The sequence below is a fragment of the Nannospalax galili genome, unplaced genomic scaffold (assembly GCF_000622305.1).
Source record: "Nannospalax galili isolate Female #2095 unplaced genomic scaffold, S.galili_v1.0 scaffold341, whole genome shotgun sequence".
In the NCBI taxonomy this organism is placed as follows: domain Eukaryota; kingdom Metazoa; phylum Chordata; class Mammalia; order Rodentia; family Spalacidae; genus Nannospalax; species Nannospalax galili.
In genome coordinates this window covers 777128-786345 of record NW_008346082.1, presented here as the reverse complement: position 1 = coordinate 786345, position 9218 = coordinate 777128, and the positions used below count along the sequence as shown (strand labels likewise).

The window sequence follows — 9218 nt, the reverse complement described above, 5'->3', positions numbered from 1 at the left end:
CTCCCCTCTCCTAGATTCCTTTTTCTGTGCTTGGAGTCCAGTAAAGACACATCCAGCAGATTCCTCAGGATAATATACACCTTCTATTTGAAGACAGGCCTTCTGCTGTGATTCTTTATCTGCTTTCCTTTCTAGTGATCAAAGCAGAGAAGTAAGGAAATGCACCCACTTTTTAAAATTCCCTGACAGGGTCTCATGTAGCCCAAGCTGGCCTTGAGCTTGCTATGTAGGTAAAGATGATCCTGATCCTTCTGCATGTTCCATCATGCCTAACTTAAGCACCCATATTTTATCATTAAATTTTAGAATAAGTCCAGGCCTAAATAGTTACCCATTCTTCTTATGCCTTAGGCCACAGAACATTTCCAAGTAGGAAACATTATCGATGGCGTTGTAAACTTTTTTGATTGATTGATTGATTGATTGATTGATTTTGGTCTTTTTGAGACAAGGTCTCCCTATAGCCCCAGCTGGCCTGGAACTCACTATGTAGATCAGGCTGGCCTCGAACTCACAGAGATCTGCCTGCCTCTGCCTCCAGAGTGCTGGGATTAAAGGTGTGCACCACCACCTCCAGCTTGATTAATTTATTTTTATTTTTATGTGTATAAGTGTTTTGCCTACATGTTTATAAGTGCACCCATGTTGCGCAGTACCCACGTAGGCCAGAAGAGGGGGTTGGATCCCTGGAACTGGAGTTACTGATAGTTGTTAGCTGCCATGTGTGTTCTGGGAACTGAACCCAGGTCCTCTGCAAGCACAGCCAGTGCTCTTAACCACTGAGCCATCTCTCCAGTTTCTATTGGTGCCATTTTAAAGAGTACAGAGAAGTGAGGTACGGTAGCATATACTTGTAATTCTAGCATTTGGAAGTTTGAGGCTGGTCTGGGCTATGTAGTTCTGGGGCCAACCTTGTCTACATAGTGACATCTTATCTCAAACAAAAACAACAACAACAACAAAACAAAAACAATGAAGGAAAGTACAGAGAATAGCCATTTCTGGGTCTCTCATAATTCCTTCAGTCTATTTAGAATCAAAGAAGCAGTACTAGTTATCAAATTGCAGGGATAAATTGAATCCATGAAAAGAAGTATCGGTGTAGGTATATAATTCCATCTGTCAAGAGACTGAGGCAGGAGGATCACAAATTCAAAACCTGTTTGTGCTACAGAGTGAATTTAGAGACCCTGACACAAAGTAAAACAGTGAGCCAGGAGCTATGGGAATATAGCATAGGGTAAAGCACTTGCCTAGCATTCATGAGGTCCTTGGTTGCATTCTCCCCCGCGCCCCCACTACTGCTGCTGCTGCTGCTGCTTGGAAAGTTAGGGTTTTTGCTTTTGTTTTTGTTTTTTTGAGACAGAATCTTGCTCTGTAGCCCAGGTTGGCCTTGAATTCATGGTAATCCTCCTGCTTCAGTCTTCTGTGTGCTGGGATTACAGACATGAGCCACTGTGGCTGGTTGGGAATTTGAGTTTAAAATGGATCTAAGCAAACAGTTCAGGGCTGAGTTGGTACCAGGTTTTGTCTGCAGTGGTTTTGATTGTTTTGGATGTTGGTTACTATAGGATTCATGCATGACCCTTGGTAACCATTATCAAGGATATCATGGTTGGTTTGAACTTGAAAGAAGAATTTTGCTGTGAGAGTTACCTTCAGTTCTGATGACTAGAGTTGGTCAATCTGGGGCATCAGTACTATTTTGTCTGGTACTGCTGTTCCTTTGTTTAGACTCTGAGGCCCAGGAGGGCAGTAACTTTAAAAAAAAATTGTGTGTCTGTATGTGCATACCACAGCATGTGTCTGGAGGTTAGAGGACAACATTCAAGAGTCAGTTCTCTCCTCTCGCCTTTATATGGGTCCTGAGCATTGAATTCAGGTTGCCAGGCCTGTTGGCAAGTACTTTTACCCACTGAGCCATCTCGCTGCACTAGTATCTTGATTTCTCTCTTTGTATTGTGTGACACAGTACTTGACATGAATACTTGATAAATACTAAAGGAATGCATCTAAAATATAACATCTTTGTATTAGAGACTGCTGATGTGCATCAGTACTACTTTGGCTCCATAAACTAATTTTTTTAATTTTTAAAGTTTTATTTTTATTTTATGTGTGTGAGTATTTTGCCTGCATGTGTGCATGTAAACTGGTTGTTAGCTGCCATATGGGTACTGGGAACTGAACCCAGGTCCTCTGCAAGAACAGCCAGTACTCTTAAATGCTGAGCCATCTCTCTAGCTCATTTTTGTTTGTTTGTTTTGTTATTTTGAGATAGGGTGTCATTGTGTAGCACTGACTGGTGTGGAACTTGTTGTGTAGTCCAGACTAGTCTTGAACTCACAGAGATCACCTGCCTCTTCCTCCTGAGTGCTAGGATTAAAGGCATGTGCTACCCACCCATCCTTAAGACACCCAATATAAAATTTATATTCAATCATTGCCTCGTATACTTGGCACATAACATATTTGAGTCAGTTTAAATGAAGGTTAATGTTTGAGTTCCTCTAAATGATTGGGTCTTTGTGTAGAATCCTTAGAAATATGGATAAAATGTAAGCAAGCTTCAGTGCTTCCCAAAGTATGATCGGAAGCAATGGATGATTTCTTTCTAAAATGAAAGATGAAAAATAGGAAAATAAAAACCCAACCCTAAATTCATATTTTAAATGTAATTGGCATCTGAATTAAATGCTGCTTTATTGTAATAGATTTCAACCTGTTTTATACAGAAAGAGTGTAGATTTTGAACTCTGTAGGGGAATTATTAATCTTACCAAGAGAGTCTTAGTACAAGGAAATGTTTATGGTATTGGCTTTGGGGGAGCATTATAGGTTCCATAAAGGAATTTTCTAAGGGACCCCTTATCAAAGTTATACTCAGTGAGTTTCAGAGAAATAATTTGGATTTAAAAGATAATCTTGTCAGGGCTGGAGAGATGGCTGTGGTTAAGAGCACTGGCTGCTCTTGCAGAGGACCTTGGTTCAGTTCCTAGCACTCAAACAGTGGCTGTCTGTAATTCCAGTTCAGGGGATCTGATGCCTTCTTCTGGCATCCACAGGCATTGTTCCACACAGGTGCACTTATATACATGCAGGTAAAACACTCATACACGTAAAAATAAAGAGACAAATCCTGTCATTAAAGAACTTTTTTCCACCATAGTAAAATTGTTGTAGACTAGGTCTCGTATAGCCCAGGCTGGCCTCAAACTCGCTATATGTAGTCAAGGATAATCTTGAACCATAATGCCTCTACTTCCTAAGTGTTGAGGTTACAAGTTTATGTTATCATACCCAGTTACTTTGATTTATTTAGTTTGATTTTAATTTTAAACAGGGCTTCCTGAAGCCAGGCTGGCCTGAAAATCACTATGTAGCTGAAGATTACCTTGGACTGCTGATCTTCCTGCCTATACTTTGCAAATGTTGCAACATTACAGGCGCGCTTCACCACACCTGGCTTTAATGTTTTGAAATAAATAGTTATTAAGAGAAAATTGAAAGCAAGATGTACATATAAACTGCCATGGGGATTCAGAGAAGGGAGAGAATTTTTGACTGACAGCATTTGGAAAATATTCAACAAGTTTAATAGGAGAGACAACATTCTGGTTTGTTGTTAAAGAATGAAGAATAGGGTCTGATGAGATGGCTTACAGTGGGTAAAGACCCTGGCTGTCAAGCCTGACAACCCAAGTTTGATTTCCTGGATCTACATGGTGGAAGGAAAGAACCGACTCTCAAAAGTTGTCCTCCGACCTCCACATGTGCACTGAGGCATGTGCACCTCCAATTAAAAAAAAACAAAAACAAATAAATAAATGTAAACGTATTAAAGAATATTTTCAGCACATGGAAATGAAATATTGTGAACATCCTCATTAAGGAAGGACAGGAGGTTTAATAATTAATGATAATAGTGATAATAACTTTTTGTGCTAGGGATCAAATCCAAGACCCTGTGTGATGCCAAGGATATGCTCTGCCATTTGGCTATGCCCCAGCCCTACAAGGAAATACCAGCTATGAATCCTAGCAGTTATTCATTCTCTTGGTCTTGGGTTTCTCTGCTCAGCATGTTACCTTTCCTTCTATTCATCTTCTCTCTAGCTAATCTTTCTAGTTTTCCTTGCCTAGGCATAGACCACCATCTCCCCTCACCTGGAATTGTGTGACAGTTTTCTAACTTACCAGCTTGCCTCCCCCTAGTTTATTCTGTACACTGCCACTGCAACTACAATCACTTTTCTGAAATGTGAGTCTGGTCATGTTACTATTCTGCTTAAAATCCCAAGGGTAAAACTTTGATCTCTAACTTCCTTAGATTGGTTTACAAGGCTCTTTATAATTGTCCAAGGTTTTTTTCTCAGCACTTGACACTTTTGTGTGTGTGTGTGTGTGTGTGTGTGTGTGTGTGTGTGTGTTTGAGACAGGGCCTCTCTGTAGCCCAGATGGCTTGGAACTCATTATGTAGGCCAGGCTGGCCTTGAACACTAAGTTTTGCTTGCCTTTGCCTTCCAAGTGCTGAGATTAAAGGTGTGTATCACCACACCCAATTTAACATTTTGTTATTCCCACTCTTTAAATTCCAACAATTGTCAGACTACCAGTTTTTTCCTCAAATGCACTCTGCCTCTGAGGATCCGTGTAGAAATGTATACAGATAACTGTCAAATGGGCAGGTTTGAACTGTGAAAACCAGCAAAGCCCTGTATAACCAGTTCTCTAGGAATAACAAGAACCAGGTCCTCTGAATAGAAGTGCTTAATTTGGCAACTAAAAGGTCCAGGATCAGGTACAAACAGTAGGTGGTTTTTGTTTTGATTTGAGTTTTTTTGAGACAAGGTTTTAACTCTGCAGCCCAGGCTAGCATAGAATTTTTGCTGTGTAGCCCCAGCTGGCCTTGAACTCATAGCAATTCTCCTGCTTTGGCTTCACTAAGTGCTGGAATTACAGGTGTGAGTTATCAGGCTTAGCATAACAGGTGATCTTGCTACCCCTTCAGCTTCAGGAGTTTGTCAGTATGGAGCAGAGCCATTATATGTGTTTGCTTTCTTCTTTAAATGTCTATTTTCAAGTTTACTTTATCTGTCTGTCTACCTACCCATCTATCTAATCATTTATCTCTATCATCTATCTCTAATCATATCTGTCTCTGTCTATCTATCTATCTATCTATCTATCTATCTATCTATCTATCTATCTATCTATCATCTGTCTATCTATCTATCTATCTATCTATCTATCTATCTATCATCATCATCTATCCATCTCTATCTCTAATCATATCTATCTCTAATCATATCTTTCTACCATCTATCTAATCATCTCTCTCTATCGTATATCATCTGTCTATGTGTGTATGTGTATAGGCAGTGTGCCACTGCGTGCTAGTGGAGGTCAGAGGATAACTTGTGAAAGTTGGACCCTGGAGATTGAACTCAGGTTGTTGGGTTTGGTGACAGGCAAGTGGTCACTCACATGTGGATATAGAATTCCTGGATTATAACCTTTGCTATTAGACAAAGTTGATAGATGATGCTTTTCACTAGAATATTTTTAGATACTTTCTTCCATTAGTCTTACCTGACAGATATCCTTTGAATGCTCTCAAGTTACGAATTCAGGTCTTTATCTGAAGAACACTTTCGTCTGTCTTTGATATATACTTCTGTTCCATTTCCATTTGTTTTTTTTTTATTTTATGTGTATGAATGTATTGCCTGCATGTTTGTAAGTACACCATGTTGTGCTGTGCCTGTGGTGGACAGAAGAGGGCATTGGATCCCTGGAACTGGAGTTTTGGATGGTTGTTAGATGCCATGTGGTGCTGAGATTTGAACCCGGTCTTCTGCAAGAGCAGCCAGTGCTCTTAACTGCTGAACCATTTCTCTAGCCCCCATTTGTTTGTTGTTTTAAAACAGGGCCTCATATAGCTCAGGCTGGCCTGGAACTTGCTGTGTAGCTGGGGCTGGCTTTGAACTCTTGATTCTCCTGCCTCTACCTGGGATTACAGATCTGTGCCACCATACCCAGCTTTCTGTTTGCTCTTGTGTCAACCTAGGAGCTCCAGTTTTCCATGTGTTAGAGTTCTAATTATACTCTGGGTTTTTTGTTGTTTGTTTTGCTTTTGGTTTTTGGTTGTTTTTGAGACAACCATGATGCAACCTTGCCTGGCCTGAAACTCACATTAGCTTAGGCTGGCTTCAAACTTGCCACATTCTACCTCCTTTTGCTGAGTGCTGTGATAACAGGTATATACTACCACTCCTGGCTTCTGTTCTATATTCTGTATTTCATTTCTTTCCCCCTTTGAAAATTGTGATCTCTTTATTTCTTTGCATTTTAGAATGGTTCTTAAATGTTTCCTTTACATCATCACTTTAGTTTTCTTCTTTTAAAATATTTTGTTATTTTTATTTTATGTGTATGAGTGTATTGTCTTGCATGTATGTAAGTTTACCCATGTCATGCAATGCTGGTGGAGGTCAGAAGAGGGCATCAGATCACCTGGAACTGGAGTTTTGGATGCTTGTTAGCTGCCATGTGGGTGCTGGGAATCAAGCCCTGGTCCTCTGCAAGAGCAGCCAGTGTTCTTAACCACTGAGCCATCTCTCCAGCCCCCATCACTTTAGTTTTCTTTTAAATTGATTTATTACTGCTTTTTGATATTTAGTTTTTTAGACAAGAGAATGAATACCTTAGGGCTTTGGAGATTGTCTTGTGAGAGGACAGGCTAGCACAAGGCAGGTTAGCATTCCTCTTACCCAGTGAACCAGGTCACTGGTCACAGAGTCAGTGTGGATAGGATTATTGCCTGTAACCTTAGGAGCACCTGTAGTAGATTTGGTTCTGTTGTAAGGCCAGAGAAACATAGGAGCCCAAGTTACATTTTCTTTTTTTGAGGTATAGGTAAAGTCCCTATGTATTTTCTTATTTTTGTCTTTGCTTGTAAGGAGCCTGGGGAAAAGTGCTCTGCTTGGGTCTTTCTTCAGTCTGACTTCAGGGTTTTCATACTGTCTGTAGTCTTTTTTAAAAAAATATTTTACTTATTTTTATATTTATATGTATGCATGCATTGCCTGCATGTATGTGAGTGCACCTGTGTCATGCAGTTCTGCGGAGGTCAGAAGAGGGCTTCGGATTCCCCTGGAACTGGAGTTAAGGACGGTTCGTAGCCACCATGTTTGTGCTGGGAATCGAACCCGGGTCCTCTGCAAGAGCAGTCAGTGCTCTTAACCGCTGAGCCATCTCTCCAGCCCCCATACTGTCTGTAGTCTTATAAGAGCCTCAGTGTTCTCTAATAACTGTTATTTTCCCATTCATATTTTCTACTTTTTTTTTTTTTATGGACAATAATGTGGATGAGGGAAGGGTTCTAGAATCTCTCATAGTTGACTCTGAAAATACTACCGTGAGATTGGCTTCATGGAGAGCAGTGTTGTTCAATCTGTTATTTTTTTGGCATATTGAGGTTGAGTCATATATTGTTTTGTTATTTATTTGGCTTTTTTGAGACCAAAAGGTCTTATGTAACCTAGTCTTGCCTCAGACTTACAGTGTAACTGAGGCTGGCCTTGAACTCTTTTTTAAAAAAAATTTATTTATTATTTTTATTTTATGTGTATGCATGTATTGCCTGCATGTAGGTAAGTGCACCCCTGTCATGCAATGCCCACGGAGGTCAGAAGAGGCCGTCGGATCCCCTGGGACTGGAGTTACGGACAGTTGTTAGCTGCCATGTGGATACTGGGATACGAACTCGGCTCTTCTGCAGGAACAACCAGTGTTCTTAACCCCTGAGCCATCTTTCCAGTCCCTTGAACTCTTTTTTTAAAGTTTATTTTTTTATTGAATTTTTGTGCTTTTCATAACAATACATCTTAATCATACTTAAACCCCCTCCCCTATCTACATCCCCCATAGCACCTCCACTGGATTTCATGCATTCTGTCATATATGTTAAGTCCTATCGAGTCAGTTTGTGTCCCCAGATGTCCCTTGGTGTGAGTTCATCCACAGGAGCCTGGTCAGCCTATCTAAGGGAGCCATCACTCCCTTGAAGAAGACCAACTCTCCCTTACTCAGCAGCGATCAGCTGCCAATAGTTCCTCCATTATGGTTGGGGCCTCCTGCGCATTTCCTCTGTTTTTGTCTGGTTGAGTTTGCATGGGTCTTGTGCATGCCGTCACCGTTGCTGTGAGTTTATGTGAGCAAGTTCCCAGAAGCCTGGGAAACTCTGTTTCCTTGTGGTCATTTACTACCCCTGGCTTTTATAGTCTGACCACCCCCTCTTCTGCTATGGTCCCTGAGCCCTGAGTGGATGAGGTTTAATATAGGAGTCCTATCCAGGGACACGAATTTTCTCATTCTCTATACTCTACACTTTGGCCAGGTGTGGCTTTCTCTGTTACCCTCTGCTGCATGAGGAAGCTTCACTGGAAAAGTCATATATCCTAGAGAAAACCTACATCTGTCCCAACCCTAGACAAATGTAATTTCTTACTATATGCTAAGTATGTATTCTTATATTTATAGACAAGTATACCTGTCACCACTCATCAAAGAAACGTTTTTGCAACAGATGGAGGCTATTATAGGAGTTCAACAGTTGGCCTTGAACGTTTGTTTGTTTGTTTGTTTATTTATTATTTTTTGACCTTTTTGAGATAGGGTCTCTCTGTAGTCCCAGCTGTCCTGAACTTGCTCTGTAGACCAGGCTCTCCTCGAACTCACAGAGCTTCACCTGCCTCTGCCTCCTAAGTGCTGGGATTAAAGACATGTGCCACCACCTCCGGCTTAAATATTTTTTTAGAAAAAATTTTTTATTGATCTTTTTTTTTTGGGGGGGGGGTCCTTTTTGAAACAGGGTCTCCCTGTAGCTCCAGCTGGCCTGGAACTTACTATGTAGACTAGGCTAGTCTTGAACTCAGAGAGCCGCCTCTCAAGTGCTGGGATTAAAGGCATGAGCCACCATGCCCAGCTTTTTATTGATCTTTTGTACATTTCATACACTAGTTCTTAATCAAATTTAGATCCCCTCCCCCACCAAAACCCCCCCAACTCCCCTCCAGACCTCATGTATTCCATCATACTTGTTAAATCTTATCCAGTCAAGCATTTGTAACCAGATGTCCTTCAATGCAGATTCATCCACTGGAGGCTAGTCAGCCTATCTAGAGATAAATGATAAATATTTTATTTATTATTAT

The 9218-nt window shown here is 40.7% G+C and overlaps 1 protein-coding gene across 5 annotated transcripts in view; it reads left to right on the top strand.

The window, feature by feature from the left end:
• The window catches only part of Unc13b (unc-13 homolog B), a 241504-nt gene that overhangs the window by 28769 nt on the left and 203517 nt on the right, over window positions 1-9218 (top strand). The gene's annotated exons all lie outside the window — the stretch shown is intronic.